At 50.4% G+C, this 18012-nt stretch overlaps 1 non-coding gene and 1 pseudogene across 1 annotated transcript; one reads left to right on the forward strand and one right to left on the reverse strand.

Annotated features, from left to right (window-relative positions):
• Window positions 1–10578: 10578 nt before the first annotated feature.
• LOC142432865 (U6 spliceosomal RNA) lies at window positions 10579–10680 on the reverse strand. Its single transcript, XR_012780965.1, has one exon. It is a non-coding gene; the product is annotated as a U6 spliceosomal RNA (small nuclear RNA).
• A 6907-nt stretch (window positions 10681–17587) lies between these two features.
• Window positions 17588–17908, forward strand: LOC142431760 (cytochrome c oxidase subunit 7B, mitochondrial pseudogene; annotated as a pseudogene).
• The last annotated feature ends 104 nt before the right edge of the window (window positions 17909–18012 follow it).

The following is an 18012-nucleotide window of genomic DNA, read 5'->3' on the forward strand; positions in this document are numbered from 1 at the left end:
GTAGACTAGGGGAAAAAATCTACAGAAACTCATATATATATAAGATAGAGTTTTATATATAGGGTAAGTGTGCATTCAGAAAGCATCCCAACCCAGTCCAGCCAAGCCCATAAGTTCAACTTAGCCCATATGTCCGACACCGATCTAGATAGTACTCCTCAAACTCACAAAACACACACAATGATGCCGAATGCAAGAGGACTACAGGCCCGAGGGTAGAAAATCTTTGAATCCAGTGGCAGTGTAAGCATCTCAGCGCTGGCAGGGGTCTCCACGTGGCTTCTCCAGCACCCAGGGCTGCATCAGGGTAGGTCCTTGTGGCTTCTCAGGGATGGTATTGCAGGAAGTGAGCCTTGTGTGCTGAAGCAGGGAACTGGCTAAGGCAGCTGCACCCTGGTCCAACCATCAGAGAGCAAGAGACCGAGAACTAGAAAGGCGAGGCTCACTGAGCCATTTATCTCTCCGCCCTTCAATTAATCCCACGTGTTTATCGGCCAGGTTGGCACAATAAACCTTAACTATCTCAGCAGGTCAGGAGAAGGCCAATAATGGGTGCTTGTAGAGTGAGGGACTGGGCTGAGAGGGGTGTGCTCCAGAAGAAGTGGTGGATTAGAGACACATAGGAATCCCTTCAGGTGTTCACACGAGAATAATTTCTTGGCCAAGAGGTGGAGTTCTTGCTCCTCTGGCTTCCTCCTTGACTTCAGTCAGCCCTAGGAGCCCGGCCAGGTGATCTCTCTGGGCCACAGGCGTTGTGTGTTCGGCAAGCCCTCGTTGGCAGCAAAGAGTGTATCCAGGACAACCTGAGAGTGATGGCACAGCTGGGTCACATCGTCCCCCCTTCCCCCAGGTGAGCATCCCTGAGGACTGGACAGACGATAGAAGTCCCCTTTCGCTTCATCCGGAATCCTCACAGGGTCCCTGGCCCCTCCACCCCTAAGGCTCCAGTGTCTGCACTTAAGACTAATAGGGGCTCACTCAAGATTTCGTATCCGAAGGAATGAGCTCTGTCTTCTCGCTGGTTCCAAACCCCAGCACCTATTTGGAATTCTCTAGGGAGTAAGTGTCAGGCCTCTCTCTCCTCCACCTCCAGCAATCCCAGTAGCCCCTCTCCACTCTCTGGTCCCTACGTCTTGACCAGAATCTCGTACCCGGAAAGCCAGGGGCTCTGGAGTTAGAGATTATGAGTTAGAGCAGGGATCCTTCAGGCTCCGGGAATGTCGGGACCACCTAGAGAGGCTGTAAAAGACAGGCAGCTGGGTCTCAGCCGAAGCACCATTTATGATTCCGGGGCCTGGGTAGAGTGAGCACTTACCTTTCCAAGAAGATCCTAAATGCGGCTGGTGCGGTTGCTTAAAGACGCCTCTGGAGCAGAGGCCTCAGGCCCTGACCCCATGCCAGTTCTCACCTCTCAGGGCTCTCTGCTGGGCAGTCCTCTGCCAGGATCTGCCTCTGATGTGCTTGAGAACTTCCAGGCATGCCCACCCTCGAGGTTGGCCAAGAGGGCCGGAATCAGCACAACTCAAAGCGACTCTGTTTTGGGTTTCCGAGGCTGTGAGTCTTTACTGAAGCAGGCTGCCGCAACTTTCTCTCAGGGAGCAGCTGGTAGTTTGAACCAGCGATCTTGTGGTCAGCTGTCCAATGCCTCTCCAACAGTGCCACCAGGGCTCCCCCACTATCTCTTCTCAGAACTGACTCAATGGTCACGGGCAACATACACAGGGTCAAGTTGATGCCATTGTTCAGGGACTCAGTGTGCTGCCCTGTGAAATAAGAGTAAGTCCCCCCCCCCCCAAAAAAAAATAAACCCAAACCGAGAGTCAGAACACTGCTGGTCTTCTCTCTGGCGAAAGGCAAAGACGTCTTCTCAACCAGTGGGAAGAAGCCACATGTTGGGTCAATGATGAAATTAAAATGTATCATTTCTCCCACCACAACCACTATCATGACCATGACCTCACTTCTACCTTACAAATCTAACTAGACCAGAGCATGTACACTGCTACAGATAAGAGCCCGCAATACAGGGAACCCAGGACAGAGAAACCCCTCAGGACCAATCATGAGAATGGAGCTACCAGGAGGGGAAGGGGAAGGTGGGGGGAGAAAGGGGTCAGCAATCAGAAGCATCGATCTATAACCCCCTCCCAGGAGGACGAACAACAGAAAAGTGGGTGAAGGGAGACAGTGGATGGTGTAAGATATGGAAATAATAATTTATAATTTATCAAGGATTCATGAGGGAGGGGGAAAATGAGGAGCTGATACCAAGGGCTCAAGTAGAAAGAAAATGCTTTGAAAATGATGATGGCAACCTATGTACGAATGTGCTTGACACGGGCATGGACGGACGGATTGCGATGAGAGTTGTAAGAGCCCCCAGTACAAGTATTTAACAGAAACATAAGAAACTAATGCATAAAAATGTATCCTTTCATAAAGTGTGACACACGTGTTGCCCAAACTACCCCCTGGGGTTTCCCAAGCAATCACCCTTACAGAAGCTGACTGCCACGTCTCTCTCCCAGGGCGTGGCTGGGGACTTGGGCATCCGGTTTCCTTTAGTGGCTGGAAGCTGCACAATAATAGCATGAGCACCAGGGTTCCACAGACATAAGCAGACACCTGCCAAACGAGCCTCCTGTTCACAGTAAGAAGCATTTCTGGCCCCTCCAGCAGGTCTTCCCTAGTCATCCTTCCCCCATAGCCCGAGCCCCCCTGCGCAGATGACCACGGATCTGATTTCTGCCAGTGGAGCACAGTTGGCGTCTCCCATCGTTTAGAGAAATGGAACAGGCTGCAGGTGATCTGGCTCCTTCAGCTGGCACAGCCATTTTGAGATTCATCCCAAATTGCTAAGCACCATGCCAGTGTGTGGCTATCGGAATATTTGTTTATTCCTTCACTTGTCCCTAGACATTGGAGTTGTTTCCACGTTGAAGTTATTGCCAATGATCCAGGGATGAGCCTTTGTCTGAACCTCAGCTTTCCGCTCTCCTGTGTCCATCAAGAGAACAAAGTAGTGGAATGACTGGGGTCCACGATGTGCTGACGGCGGTGAACTCGCGAAGAAACTGCCCAAAGAAGTCCCAGGCAGTTGAAGCACAGTAGCTGCTTTTTCCAGCATTGCACGAGACTGCCGTTCCTCCACCTACATGCCAACATGCACAGTGTGTCTGGATCTGGGGTTTGTTTTAACATTGGAAGTAAAAAGCCCTACTGTGAGCTGTGTGAAGCTTTACAGAGGGGGCCTGCGTTCCCCTCCACCAGGCACACCCTCTCATTCCTGGTGGTCATTGTTGTTGCACATTCGTGTGTGTTGTACAACACGTTCCCAAACTGTCCCTTTTCCTCGAGGCCTTGGTACGCCCCGGGGGCAAGTTGTGCTGCCTTCCCACATGCTGGGCACTGCCTCGCCCACCATCACAAATCACACATCCACTCTCTGCGCCAGGAGCTCTGGCGGCCCGGGGGCTCGCACCAGGCTTCCAAACCAGCCGAGGGGGAAGAAAGCCAAGACCGCAAGGCCAGCATACAGCAGGACAAGGGAGCAAGGAGGACAGAGACTGGAGGGCCAGCCGACGCCCTACAGTCTTGTAAGCTCTGACTCACGGATGATAAACAACAGCACGAAACCCCGCCCAGCTCTGTGCCAGCCTCACAGGAACTGTCCATGTCCTGCTGCTGTTTATGAGGTTTCTAGGCTATCTGACAACGAATCGCTGCTACCGGTCCGGAAGGTTTTCAGTGACTAATCACTCCAAAGTGGACAGTCCATTCCTTCTTGGGAGTCTATTTTTAGTTTGGGTACACGGCTGAAACCTGGTCACTTTGGGCCACCCTGTTGGTATTTGAAAGTAAACAGTGACACTGTGTTCCGCAGCACAGGACGACACGCTGACTGGCAAGCGGTGGACTCAGTGACCCTGTGTAGGATTTGTGAGGCTGTAAATGTCTTGGCCAGAGCAGGCAGCCTCCTCATCTGCACAGAGTAACTGCTGGAGTCGAACCACCAGTCTGGCAGTCAGCAGCCAGGTGCCTAAGGCCCAGCACCAGCCGGCCGCCTTGGGAGGTACAAAGGATGGGCATATTCGGGGATGTGCACCTGCAGGACTGGACAGGGTGTGGGCTGGCGGTGCAGGGAGCCCATGGAGAGGGGGACAGTGGACAGTCAGCTGTAAGTGAGGCGGGGCCAAGGCGACTTGGGAGTCTCGTTGAGCAGAAAGAGTAGACTGCTTGAGCTAACAACTCCAGGCAGGTGCACAGGTGGATAGTAAAGAGCAAGAAAAGATGGGGTGGTTGACACGTGGGTCACACAAGTGGAGATGTCAGGCGGTTAGATCCTCACATCTGATCTTGAAGACATCGGAGCTTAAATTTGGGAGGCAGTGAGTTCTTGGTCACTGAGAAGGTAGCATGGGGGTATCCTGCTCAGAATGGTGTCTATAGGGGACTGTGGGGTCCATCTTAGAACTTCAGGATGCAGGTGAGGCGGGTGTCTGGGCCCAACCCGTTGCTGAGGGTGGTCAGCCCACGGTCAGCCGGTCATCACTTGTCACACACGGTTCTGTCACAGCACCATATCGGTTATTGTTCTCACCAGACCATGTCCACCCTGTGTCCCTGGCCAACCGAGAAGCACAGGGTGGACATAGCTCACGCACTGCATCTTTACAATGGGTCTCCTGGGTGCTCACACTAGGGCCCCAGGCCTCGGTGACCTTGTTGTTATGGAGACAAGCTGCCTTCTGGAGGGTGCCTCTATGTACCTATAGGGAGGACTCCCATCTAGGGATGCCCCGCTGTGGGCTTCTCTGCCTGCTGAATCAGTCTGGGTGTCTCTGCCTGCTGAACCATAGTCAGACTCTCCCCTGAATCAGCTCCCGCCACCTTTTCTGCAGGTGGACTTTTTGGTGTTAGCTAGTCTGACAGCGGTGTCGTTGATAGCTCATTGTTTTAAAATGCATTTCCTGAACAACTGATGCTGTTGAGCATCTTCTAATGCGCTTAGTTCACCTTTACCCCCATTGGTGAGATGGCGGCTGAAACTTTAACCTGTTAGCACTTGTTTTCTTGAATTTGTTTATTTATCTTTGCTCTTGAATAGGTCTTTATGTATTCTGGACACAAACCCTTACAAAGATATATACATGGCTTTCAGATCTTATCCATCCACTGCTTGTTTGGTTTTTGGTTTTTTTTTTTTTTTTTTTTCATTCTCTTCACAAACTTGGAGGACTGGAAATGTTAAATGTGGATGAATATAGTTTATCTAAGAAGTCTTTCCCTACCCCAAGGTCATAAAGATTTTCTCCCAGGCTTGTTTCTCAACGTGCCACGATTGTAGAGTTTACCTGTCGGTCTGCGGCATATCTTGACTGGACTCTGTAGAAGGCTCCAAGCCGAGATCAACCCGCCATTCTTTGTATATGCAAATACGATGGTCCCAGGACCGTGTGGCACTGAAAGGACAATATTTTCTCCATTGTGTTGCTCGTATTTTGGTTCTAGGGTCTTAAAGACTTGAAGGTAAACAAGCGGCCATCTAGCTCAGAAGCAACAAATCCCACTTGGAAGAAGCACACCAGCCTGTATGATCACGAGGTATGGAAGGGATCAGGTATCAGACATCATCAGAACAAAAAAATCATATTGTGAATGAGGGGGAGTACAGATTGGGGATCCAAGACCCATCTGTAGGCAATTGGACATTCCCTTACGGAAGGGTCGCAGGGAGCAGATGAGCCAATCAGGGGGTGCTGTGTAGCAACGATGAAACATACAACTTCCCTCTAGTTCGTAAATGCCCCTCACCCCCCACTATCATGATCCCAGTTCTACCATACAAATCTGGCTAGACCAGAGGATGTACACTGGTACAGATAGGAACTGGAAACAGGGAATCCAGGACAGATATGATCCTTTCAGGACCAGTGTTGAGAGTGGTGATACCTGGATGGTGGAGGGAAGATGGGATAGAAAGGGGGAACTGATTACAAGGATCTACATATAACCTCCTCCCTGGGGGATGGAAAACAGAAAAGTGGGTGAAGGGAGACATCAGCCAGTGTAAGATATGACAAAATAATGATAATTTATAAATTATCAAGGGCTCATGAGGGAAGGGAGAGCGAGGAGGGAGGGCAAAAAATGAGGAGCTGATACCAAGGCCTCAAGTAGAAAGCAAATGTTTTGAGAATGATGATGTCAACAGATGTACAAATGTGCTTGACACGATGGATGTATGTATGGATTGTGATAAGAGTTGTACGAGCCCTCAAAGCAATGATTTTTAAAAGAAAAAAAGATGTATATTATAAACCCTGAGCGACTGTAACAATCCTCCCAACTGGACCCCGAATGGATGAGAGATGGAAGTTGTCAGGGTCTCATCTGGTTTGGATCCACAATCATTGCTCACCGAAGCAGCCCTCAATAGGTCACACAAGCATTGCGTTGGGTGTGTCTCACACACAAGACCACGTTAAAGTGTTGAAGAGCAAGGACTTTGAGGCCTACGGCCCGAGCCATGGGAGTTTCCATCGCCTCTCAAGCGTGTGAGAGTCGGACGACGAGAAAGGGAGAAGAATCGACGTCTTGAAAGGTGGGGCTGGCGAAGGCTCTGGACAGTACCATGCAAAGAGAGCAAGCACATCGTCTTGGGAGACGTTCAGCCAGCAGGCTTCTTCCAAGCAAGCCTGGAGAGACTTCGTCTTTGAGCATGTGGTCAGGGGACACCGCTGGAACAGGACATCATGCTCGGTAACGCTGAAGGGCAGCGAAAAAGAACCAGACTGCTGACCATCTAGATCGACACAGGTGGCTGCAACCGCGGTGCCCAACACACCAACCATCACGAGGACGCGCAGACCCGGGCGGTGTTTTGTTGTGTTGAACACGGAATCGCAGTGAGTCCGGACTGACCCAACAGCGCCTCCCAACAACAAGCGACGGCCACTAGGCAAAGAATCTGAATCCAAACTGTTACCACTTGACTTCCCTCACAAACCATTTTAACTTTGTGTTTTGTTAAGTGACTGCCCACCCCACCCCCAATTTTTTTAACCTCTAAGTTGATAGAGGAAATAAAATCATATTCAATATCTTTTGAATCAAGTAGAGAATTTTTAAAATGTAATATTCAATAGATTTCAATATCGTACATGTATAGTTCTGGGTGGGTGGCTTTGCTCACACAACAAGGATGAATTGGGCAGCCTGTTGCCAGTGAGCCAATTCACAAGACAGGGCAAAAGGGAGCTAGAGACTCCTTACTGAATACCAGTATGCAAGGGGGCAGAGGGGCTCTTGTCCAGCGAACCCTGCATCCCCTGAGCAATAGGGTGAGGCATGTTTTTATAGGCAAGGAAAAGGGGGGTCTTGGAGAAGAGTCAGAGTTCATGAGAAAGCTTGTCACCTTGGTGGAGGGGGCTTCAAGAGCAAGCAACAATGTACCGTGGCCAGCCTTGAGACTGGCAGCCTGGTTCTCAGCTCCATCCTCGCTTGGGGGGGGGTTGTCCACATTCCAGCTGCAGGTATGATTAGGGAGTTCTACCAAAGTTAAGTGGGTTAATTTGTGACTTTTTAAAGGGATCTAGAAAAAGTCTGTCACTCTGTGGTGGATTCTAACAGAGTGACAAGTTTGAAACCAAAGAAAGCAAAGGACACGAAGCCCCAGTGCCCCACAGGGACCTGGCGTGGCATCTTAAAAGAGAAGAGAGAAAGTAAAGGGGGCTCCAGCATCCTGTTGGAGCCGGATGTTGGAGCCTGGTGTGGCATTGACAACAGAAGAGAGCAACGTTTATGAAGCCCTAGACCTGGAGTGTGGCTGGGGCGTGGTGTGGCACCCCGGGTGGAAGAAAATTAAAACTCTTTTGTTGCACCTTTCTGGAGTCCAGAGATGAGGGGCTTAGAAGCTCTGCAGATGTCCCGGGTCAAATCCCTGCAGGAGGTCTGGATCCGGGTTTAGTGGGGTCTGCCCCAGTCAAGAGAAAACCCACCCCCATGGATCACAAGACAGTAAATGTGGGGCTTTAGATAAGCAAAGCCAGGGCTGAGAAGCAGCCATCTGCGGCTCGGATGCTTCCCACCAGACAGCTCAATGGAGAAGGGAATCCTCTGTGGTACATGCCTCCTTGACTTTATGAGCTAAGAAGAATGGAAAGCAGAAGCTGAGAAATAAGCAAGATGGAGTCCCAGGGAAAGTTCTGCATCTGGCTGTGAAACTATCCAGGCGTCTATGTGCTCGTGGGAACTCAGGAACAACAGTGAGAACGGCTGGAAAAATACCACGGCCTCTGGCAAGACTCCAGTCAGAGCCTCTGCCTTTGGGCAACCTGGAACAAGGAACTGGTAGCTACCAACAGGGCATCTTCAGAGAGGGAGAGGGAGAGAGAGAGAGGTGTCTCCTGGTGCCTCAAAGCCTGCAGGTCTTTGAAATCCAACAGACAGGTATTGAGCTACTGGGTTCAGGTCCCTGGCCCCACAGAGCTCACAGTCATTGAGCAAGCTCTTGCACTTCTGATGTGACAAGGCAGGAAGTTTGGGGGGTTAGAGTGAGCACGACAATGGGCGGACATGGCTCACTGTGGGGATTCAGGAAGGTTCTCGGAGTCTTCAGAGTAAGGTTGTCCAGACAGACAGAAGGCCAGGCTGGATTGCAGGCAAGGGCCTGGAGCAGAGCAAACAGGCATGATCTGAGGCACTGCAAGAAAGCAGTCTGGGAAACAAGCACAAGAAAACGTTAGAAAGGGGGCCAGAGCCCGGTCAGATGGGACCTTGTAGACCATGTCAAGAAGCCTGCATCTGGAGGCAGACCGTGTTTCATATATAGGTTTTGGTTTTTATGGAAGAAAGGAGACGCTGATAACATAGAGATGTGGTCGGTTCTGACTCATAGCAACCCTGTTGAGCAGAGGAGACCCGCTCTGTAGGGTTTCCGAGGCTGTAAATCCCGATGGGCTCAAACATCACCGTTCAGAGGATGGAGCAGTGTCTTGTTCTGTATTCTGCCGGGTCACTAGCTCACACTGAGTCAGAGTCGACCAGACAGCAGCTAACAGCATCCAGTCAGTCCACAGAAACAGACTGCTTCAGACCTCTCCTGCAGAGATTGCTAAGGTCAAGGTTTAACAGACCGGTGGGTAGGTTATTAGTTCTTTAAATTTTTTAGGCTATTATTTCAAGTGAATTTAAAATAAACTTATTTGAATGGACATCTCTTGTATGGTTTCCCTTAAAGGAAAAAAAAGTGCCCCCAAAGCCTTACATTTTCAATAACAAGACTATTTGTAAAATATTACGGTGGTTAACCGTTAGATAGGGGCACTCATGGCCACCGAGCTGATTCTGACTCACAGGGACCCTGTAGAACAGAGTCAGACCTCCCCTAGAGGGTTCTGAGAGTGTAACTCACTAGGGGGACAGAAAACCTAATCTTTCTCCCCTGGTGTGGCTGGTGGTTTCAAACTGCTGACCAGATGGTTAGCAGCCCAAGGCTTACCCACTACACCACCAGGGAGCCTTTAGATAGAACAATCAAATCAGCAATTACGTTAATATCATTAAGAATCAAAATTATTAAGGGAGACGATGTCAAGGAGTCCGTGAATGTCTGGAAACCGATCGTGGTACTAATTGTACAATTCTACTTGACGTGATTTGAACGATGGAACGACATATGTATTAAATCCCAGTTAATAACAAGTTCAAATAAATAAACAAATAAAGTTGTGGTCATCCAATAAAGGTATAAATATAAAAACATTTTAAGGTAATAAACAACGTAACCTTGTATTTAAACTGGAAAGATCCATATAAACTCATCATGTATTAAAGGAAATAGTTTATATTTTCTAGCACTATGCACTCAAAGTGCCAAGAAACAGCGTGTGACTCTCCAACGGCAAGGACCTTCAGCACCCAGATTACGGCCTCTGGAGACCAGACCAGGACTCTCCCCGGAAAAATGGCTAATTCCGTGGAGGGACCCAGAACTGTGAAAGTTTCCCTTTGTGCATTTGTCAACCAGAAAGCAAGAAAGCCATGAAAGAGACCTGTGGTCCTGCGGAAAGGGACTCAGAGACGGACTGAAAAGCGCTCCCCACTGGCCGAGGACAGCTGGAGCTCCCCAAAGAACAGGGACAGAGTAAAGCAGCGGTCCTCAACCTGTGGGTCGCGACCCCTTTGGGGGCCAAACGACCCTTTCACATGGGTCGCCTGATTCAGCACAGTAGCAAAATGACAGTGATGAAGTAGCAATGAAAATAATTTCATGGTTGGGGGTCAGTCACCGCCACATGAGGAACTGTATGAAAGGGTCGTGGCATGAGGAAGCTTGAGAACCACTGCATTAAAGCATCAAACATGTTGGAAAGCCAAGGTTCACATGATATTTTAAAAATAAATCATTTTATTAGGGGCTCTTACAGCTCTTATAACATTCCACACACATCAATTGTATCAAGCATATTTGTACATATGTTGCCATCATTTCCAAAATATTTTCTGCTTGAGCTCTTTGGTATAAGCTCCTCTTTTTCCCCCTCCCTCCCCCGGTTCAATATAATTCTTCTTTTTTTTAATATGGAACGCTTCAGGGATTTGCATGTCATCCTTGCTCAGGGGCCATGCTAATCTCTGTATCATTCCAATGTTAGTATCTGCACTGCTGAAGCGGGCACCCACCTGATTCTTAAAAAGCAACACAAATGAACCCAAAGCTCAGCTTTGCCACTTGCTGAGGCCCTAGTTCATGGTTCTGAAAACTGGTCACTGGAGAATAATCCACCAGTATCCCGCCTTTCCTGGAGAAATTGCATCTCGGGATAACCAGCTAGTGATGAGGCAAATTCCTTTTATTTTTTTCCGCAAACCATTTGATCAGGAGCTAATTCAGACACCATACCCCCCCATAGTTCGATCATATCAAGCAGTGCTGTACAAGTGTTACCCAAATCAGTTTCAAAACATTATTATTTTCTTTTTGAACTCCTTGATATGAGGAGGCAAATTTCCTTATACAAGTTCCAGCTGATGAGTGCAGGAAGCAGGATAGAATTGTAATGTCACCGTGTTGCACCCTCCTCCATCATCTGTGTGAGCCCTGGGGGAGGAGACATTTCACCTCGGGCTGCCCACCTCAAGGTCAGCAGTGTAAACCCACGTGGGAGAAAGACCAGGCTGGCTCCCATGAAGAGTCGGTCTCAGAGGGGCAGTTCTACCTTGTCCTGTAGGGCCGCAGGGCGTGGGCACGGATTGATGGTGGGGAGTTTGATGATGGTGTGATTATCTGTAGACTCTGTGATGGCCTCGTGGGTTACACTCTGGACTGCTGAGTACAGGATCAGCAGCTGGGACTCAGCAGCCACTCCAAGGGAGACAGAGGAGACTCTCTGCCCCCATCTAGATGCATCACCTTGGAAACCGCAAGAGGTGGTTCTCCTCTGTCCTGAAGGGTTGTTCTGAGCCAGAATCCACAGACTCCATGACAGTGAGTTTGGTTTAGTTTGGGTCTGATCGTCTGTGGCTGCTAAAACCATCCTGTGAAAAGCTAAAGGGAACTACCTATGAGATGGAGCCATTCCTGACATCAGAGTCAGGAAATGAAGGTGACATTGTGGTGAAAGGCCATGTCTGCTGCGGGGCTGGCCTGGCTGGCAGGGCCCACCTGCTAAGGGAACAGACTGGGGTGGGTCTGGGGGTGCGTTCAGGTCCCTCCTCTCCTCCCAGTTTGGGTTATTTGTTTGCTTAGCAAATTTCTCAAGGCCTCTCCCCAGTGCTAGACTGTTAGGCACTTTTTGTTTATTTACAAAGCAATTAAACTCTTCACTGTTTAGTGAGCCCCTGGACATCGGGTAAGACCTGCCCTGCAGCTGGCAGAAGTCACAGCAGAAGTCAAGGCTCCAAGGTGGGCTCCCCACAAAGAAGCCCCAAGGGAAAGCTGGGAAGGTACTGAGGCCTGAAGGCAGGGCTGGGCTGATCTCCTCTGGCTGGGGCTGGGGGCCTCCTAGAGAGATCAGCACCCTGGGAAGTCTAAGTGGGGGAGGTCCCCCCTCAGCACATTCTCTTTTGTTTGACATTGGCGACAGTAATTAACCCAGCAATGATCCTAACATATGCCAGCCTCCCCTTCAGTAACCAGAGCCAGCACTCCCAGTACATGCTTTGTGGGAGAAGGGAGTCCCATCAAGTCTTCTCCTTGGATGGTGGGCCTGGGATTCTGTGAGGCAGCCCCTCCCAGCATCCTGGGCTTCAGAGAGAGCAGGGGTGGGTGGATAGGGGGGGTGGAGGGCTGCCTTCCTGACAGGCAGGAACATTCCAATTCCCTGCTGGATGAGATCCCTCAGACCCTCCAGGATCCTGGCTCAGCTCACAATGGCATCTGGGGGAGCAGGGAAGGCCTAGAGAGGAAGGTAAGAGGTTTGGTTCCCACCCCAGCCTGGCCACTGGTTCACTGGTTTCCTGGGGCCTGTGTGTCTGGGAATCAGACTCAGGGTCAGGCAGATGCACCTGTACTGAGTGGTGGTGTGAGAAGCTCTGGCCAGGGGCAAGCGGCCTCTTTTGGAAGGTGGGGACAGGGCTATCAAGGGCAGTGAGAGAGGAAGCTTCTCATATTGGGAAGACCAGGAAGAGGATCCTGGCCCGGCCTGCTCTGGGGAAAGGTTCCCAATGGAAGAGAAGTCTGAGCTGAGCCGGGGTTCATCAAAGGAAGGCGAGAGGACAGGTGAACGGCCTGTGGGAAAACGTGGAAACATAGGAACACTGAGTCTGCTCCACAAAGACAAACAGACACTCAGCGCTCCTGGGGAGGAACTGGGCAGAAGTGGAAGGGAGGGCGTGGGAGGGGAGGGGACAGGGTCCAACATGCCGGTGCCACCCGGTTGCCCTGTGGAGGCTGTGAAACAGGAGGCTCAGAGCTCAGCCAGGAGACGTAGGTGTTGCCCTGGCCCGGGCTGGGGAGGGGGTCTACAAGGAAATGTGTTGGGGGCTATGTGGCTGAGGTGAAAACCCAGGACAGGGAACACCTCTGGGGAGAGGAGATGGGTGTGTCTTTACACAATGAGGGTCATGTGCCTGTGAGTTATTAAGGTGTGTGTGTGGGGTGGGGGCATAGAGTGAAGGGGTGGGGGCCTGAGACTTAAAACATTGCTTGTGGGGACAGAAGCCCTGGCCCTGAAGGCATAAGAAGAAGGGAACCCAGCACCCCAAGGAGTCCCCAAGTGCGAGCTCCAAAAGGGCGTGCCAGTCGTGCCCAATAAATACATGCTGACAAGGTCGGAGGGGAGGATTGAGACGTGGGAGGGCTCGGAGCACTGCGAGGTCCAGGAGGCTTTCATGGCACCGGGACTGGGCTTTAATGCGACCAGGGCGGAGGAGTGTGAGCCAGCCTTCTGCGCATCGCTTGCCAGGTTGCAGCCTGCACAACCCACTGGAGGCTGCAGGCTTGCTGGCACAGGGGCGCCCCCTGGTGTTTCGTGAAGCCCGCGGCTCCATCGCCACACGGTGGCGCCAGAGGCCGACTCTGCGCTCCTTGGGTTTGGCTGGGACCCCGGGACCTAGGTCACCATCCTTTGAGGGGGCGGGGGGGGGTGGGAGAGGGTGGAAATTGCCGATGCCTGTCCAGTGGCCAGGGTCATCCCTACCACGACCCCCGCCGAGCCTCTGTCACACAGTCGGGTGGGGCCAGGCGCTTACCGAAATAAACCAAGCACCACGTGCGGCAGTGCTTCGGCAGGAAGCCCAGGCTGACGAGGTCCCCAGGGGCTCAGGAGCGCATCCCATGACCTGGGAGAGGCAGGGATGTCCCTCCCACTTGGCCCCTCGGAGAAAGGATCAGGAAGGAAGGACGCTGGCCCCAGACCGCGGGACACACAGTCCCCCCAACCGCACCCCTGGCCCCCCTCCCCCGATTGCCTGGCCCCGTTCACAGCTCCCCCTGGAGGGCGCGGCTGGACCGGCGAGGTGGTGGCACAAATGCAGCCGGGTCCGTGCGCAGCCTGCAAGGGAAGCCACCTGCTGCAGCTCCTCTGTTCTAGAAACTCCCACCTGCGGGACATAGTGTCCAGATCAATGTTCCTGCTGGGTTGTTTTTTCCCCTCCCCACAAAACATGCTCATTGTAACCCTCTGGGGGTACCCGGTAAAAGTATACCAAGGAGAAAATAAAACCAAGTGAAACTGAGGTAGCTAGCTTAGGGGCAAGAGGTTGTCCCTCCCAAGCCTGCAAAGGCCCCTTCAAGGAGGTTGAAAAGACATCAGGCAGGCACTAGACACTTATGAGGACCCCCAAACTGAGCACGCTCCTTCTCAAGCCCCCAGCCAGGTGGGAGATATATCTGGATGCCCAAACCTGGCCCAGGCTCATGACTTAACTCAGCCAATGGGGCCAACCAATACCATCAACCACTCCTCTCCACATAGAGGTTTGAAATGTCCCACCTGTGGGAGGCCCGCGCTCTCTTACCCTGCTCCTGGTCAGAGGCAGGTAGAGGTTCACATGTATCTGCACAAGGCCTACTTGGCGGCCCACAGCCTTTGGGCCCACATGCTCTTAGCTAACAGGGTTTTGGGGCTTATGGCCTCCCGACCCCCCCACCCCCGCAAGATCCGCACGTGTGGGTGCTCTTTCAACGTGGTTGTTCATGCGCAGTTGTTTTCCACGTGGCTGCTTGTGCCCTTTTGAGACAGTAAAACCTGAAACTTGTCCTTCCTAAAAACCCACTTGGATCACACAGCTTGCTTCAGTGTGAATTCTCTCAGCGTGGGAAGCAAAGAAGCGAGGTATTACCCCCTCCAGAAACCCAACAAAGTGGCAATGTCCCAGCCGCCTCTCAGCCGGCCTCCCAGCCCTCCACACCGGCCTGCATGGCCCACAGAGCAAGCTCACATTCATTTTCCAGCCTTGCCCTGTCTTCCCTGGGCCTAGAGCACGCTCCCCCGGAGTCTCTTTCCTTCTCCTCGTTCAGCTCTCAGTTCCCAGGTCTCTTCTTCCAAGAGACCTCCCTCAATGGCCCTTCAAATGCGCCCCCTCCAAATCACATCACCAGATTGGCTGTCTTCACAGCTCCTGTCTCCTTATGAGATCATCTCAGATGTTATCGGGTTTCTCAGATGTCGCTTTTGGCGACAGCACAAACTCCTGGAGAGCAGGGACTTTGCCTGTCTGGTCTGCCACGGGTCCCCAGCACCCCCAAACACTGCCCGCTACCTAGTAGGTGCTCCATGTAAGCCTGGGGTTCATTTTCAGTGACCACTAAGTATCGCAGAACTTCCTTCGGCCTTCCATCTCCCACGACTGGTCGCTAAGACGGTCCTATCAGGCCTGGTTGAAGGGCATTTGGTCCAGGCTAGGGCTGGCGAGCATGAGGGTGTCGGAGGTACAGGCACACCCGCAGGCCCTTCAGGTGCCCCACCCCTCACTGAAGTGCAGAGTGGGGGAGTGGGGGTCTTCAGGCCTTCTCTCACATCATGACCTCTCCGCCCAATGGTCTCCCACCTAAATCTGTTTCTCTACCCACAAGTCCACCTGCCTTCAGAACACCTCCTCCTCGATAGCTCAAGAGTCACCCTCGAGTGTCACCAGCCCAAGCTAACCACGTCACCACCGTCTAAATTAATCCTCCAGAGCATTACAAGGCCCCCAGGCCCCCAAGCCACTACTTGTCTGTTAGTCTGTCTTACTGTAGTGAATTAAGTGTTGCTGTGAGGCTGGAAGCTGTGTCACTGGCATTTCAAACGCCAGCCCTGTCACCCAAGGTGACCAGGTTTACATGGAACGTCCAGGCTAAGGGCAAAGAAAGAAGGAATGGGCTGCCCACTTTGGAGCGAGTAGCCACTGAAAGCCTTATGCAGGGCTTTGAAGCATTGTCAGATGCTGAAGGCCTGATGAATGGAAGCAGGACATTGTCTGAGGATGGAACATCGTGACTGGGGAGGAACTGCTTTCCTGGAAGTGGAGTCAACCAGGATGGTGGGATTGGAGGAAAGCCTGTGGGAGCGGAGCTTTCAGGATCCTCGTTTGCTGATAGGGCAAGATTCATGGGAAGATGAAAGAGCTGCAAGAATCTGCTCAGCAGATGTTGGTGTGTGAGCTGTGTGAATCTAGGAAGACTGGAAGTCATCAAAAATGAAATGGAACACATAGAGATTGACATCCTAGGACCAGTAAGGCCATTTCGAATCAGAAAATCATATGATTTCTTATGCCGGGAATGACACAATCAAGAGGAAGGATGTTGCATTCCCTGTCAAAAAGGACATTTCAAAGTCAAGCTTGAAGTACAATACTGTCTGTGGTAGGACTGTATCCATTCACTTTCAAGAAAATCCAATCACTACAACCATTATTCAAATGCACGCACCCACCAGACAAGCTAGTGATGAAGAAATTGATGTCACTCTACTGATGACTTCAGAGAGTGATCAAACATGCAATCGGGATGCATGAATAATTAGTGTCCGTTGGATTGAAAAAAGTTGGAAACCAAGAGGAAGAAGCAGCAGTTGGGAAATATGGACTTGGTGATAGAAATGAAGCCAGGAGCGCATGATAGAGTTTTGCAAAACAAACTACTCGTTCAAAGCAAATGCCTATTTTTAACAACACAAACGCGGACTTCTCCAGATGGAAGACACAGAAATCGGATTGACTACATCTGTGGGAAGAGTTGATGGAGAAGCTCAGTACCAACAGCTAAATCCAGGCCAGGGGCAGACTGTGGAGCAGACCACCAATTACACATATGTTAAGTTCAGGTTAAAGCTGAAGAAAATTAAACGTCCAAGCTCACTGTCATCAAGTCAATACCAACTCATAAGGACCCTATAGGACAGGTTAGAACTGTCTTTGTGAGTTTTCAAGTTTTATTGGAGTAGAAAGTCCCATATTTCTCCGGAGAAGCGGCTGGTGGTTTCGAACTGCCGACCTTGTGAACTGCAGCCCAACTCATATCCACTATGCCAAAACAAGTCCAGGAGAGCCAAAATACAACCTCGAGTCTACCCCACTTGAGTTTTGAGAACAGATTTGAATCATTGAACACTAGTGACAGCAGACCTGATGAGTTGTGGGAGGACATCAAGTACATCATTCACGACGGAAAAAAGCTCAGAGTCAGAAGAGACTCTGAAACTTGCTCTTAATCATGAAGTAGCTAAAACAAATGGAAGAAATGATGACGTCAAAAAGCTGACAAAGAAAAACAGAAGGTGAATGGGAAATTTCAAAGAGCAGCTTGAGAAGACAAAGTAAAATATATTTTTAATTATTTTTTTAATTAAATACTTTTATTGGGGGCTTTTACATCTCTTATCACAATCCATACATTCATCCATTGTGTCAAGCACATTTGCACATAGGCCGCTATCATCACTTTCTTTCTTTTTTTGCCACCATCATCATTTTCAAAGCAATCTCTTCCCACTGGAGCCCCTGAGACAAAGTAAAATATTATAATGAAATGTGCAAAACCTAGAGTTAGAAAACTAAAAAGGAAGAACATTCTCAGTAGATCTTAAACTGAAAGAACTGAAAAAATTCAAGCTTAGAGCTGCAATACTGAAAGATTCTATGGGCAAAATATTGAGAGATGCAAGAAGTATTAAAAGAAGATGGGGACTTTCTCCGAGCCAGCCGCTGCAGTTGCCGCAGTTCTGTGAACTTCTTTGCGATATTTCCCTTGGCCAAAAACGCACTAAGTCGTCTTCAAATGCAAAGCATTCAGCAAGCCGTGGCAAGGCATAGCCACCAGAAGCGGGCACCTGATTTCCATGACAAATATGGTAATGCTGGTTTAGCTAGTGGAGCTACTTTATGTATTGATGTATGGACACATACAGCAACACCAGTTGGAATCGAATGGAACCTGTCCCCTGTTGGCAGAGTCACCCCAAAGGAATGGAGAGATTAGAAATCAAATCAGCTGGTGGTATAATACGGAATTGTTTCAAAACCAACTTTTTAAATGATTCAAGTAAAAGCACCACATATGCATTAACATATGGCACTATTGAA

Source organism: Tenrec ecaudatus, chromosome 18 (genome assembly GCF_050624435.1).
Source record: "Tenrec ecaudatus isolate mTenEca1 chromosome 18, mTenEca1.hap1, whole genome shotgun sequence".
Taxonomy (NCBI): Eukaryota; Metazoa; Chordata; class Mammalia; order Afrosoricida; family Tenrecidae; genus Tenrec; species Tenrec ecaudatus.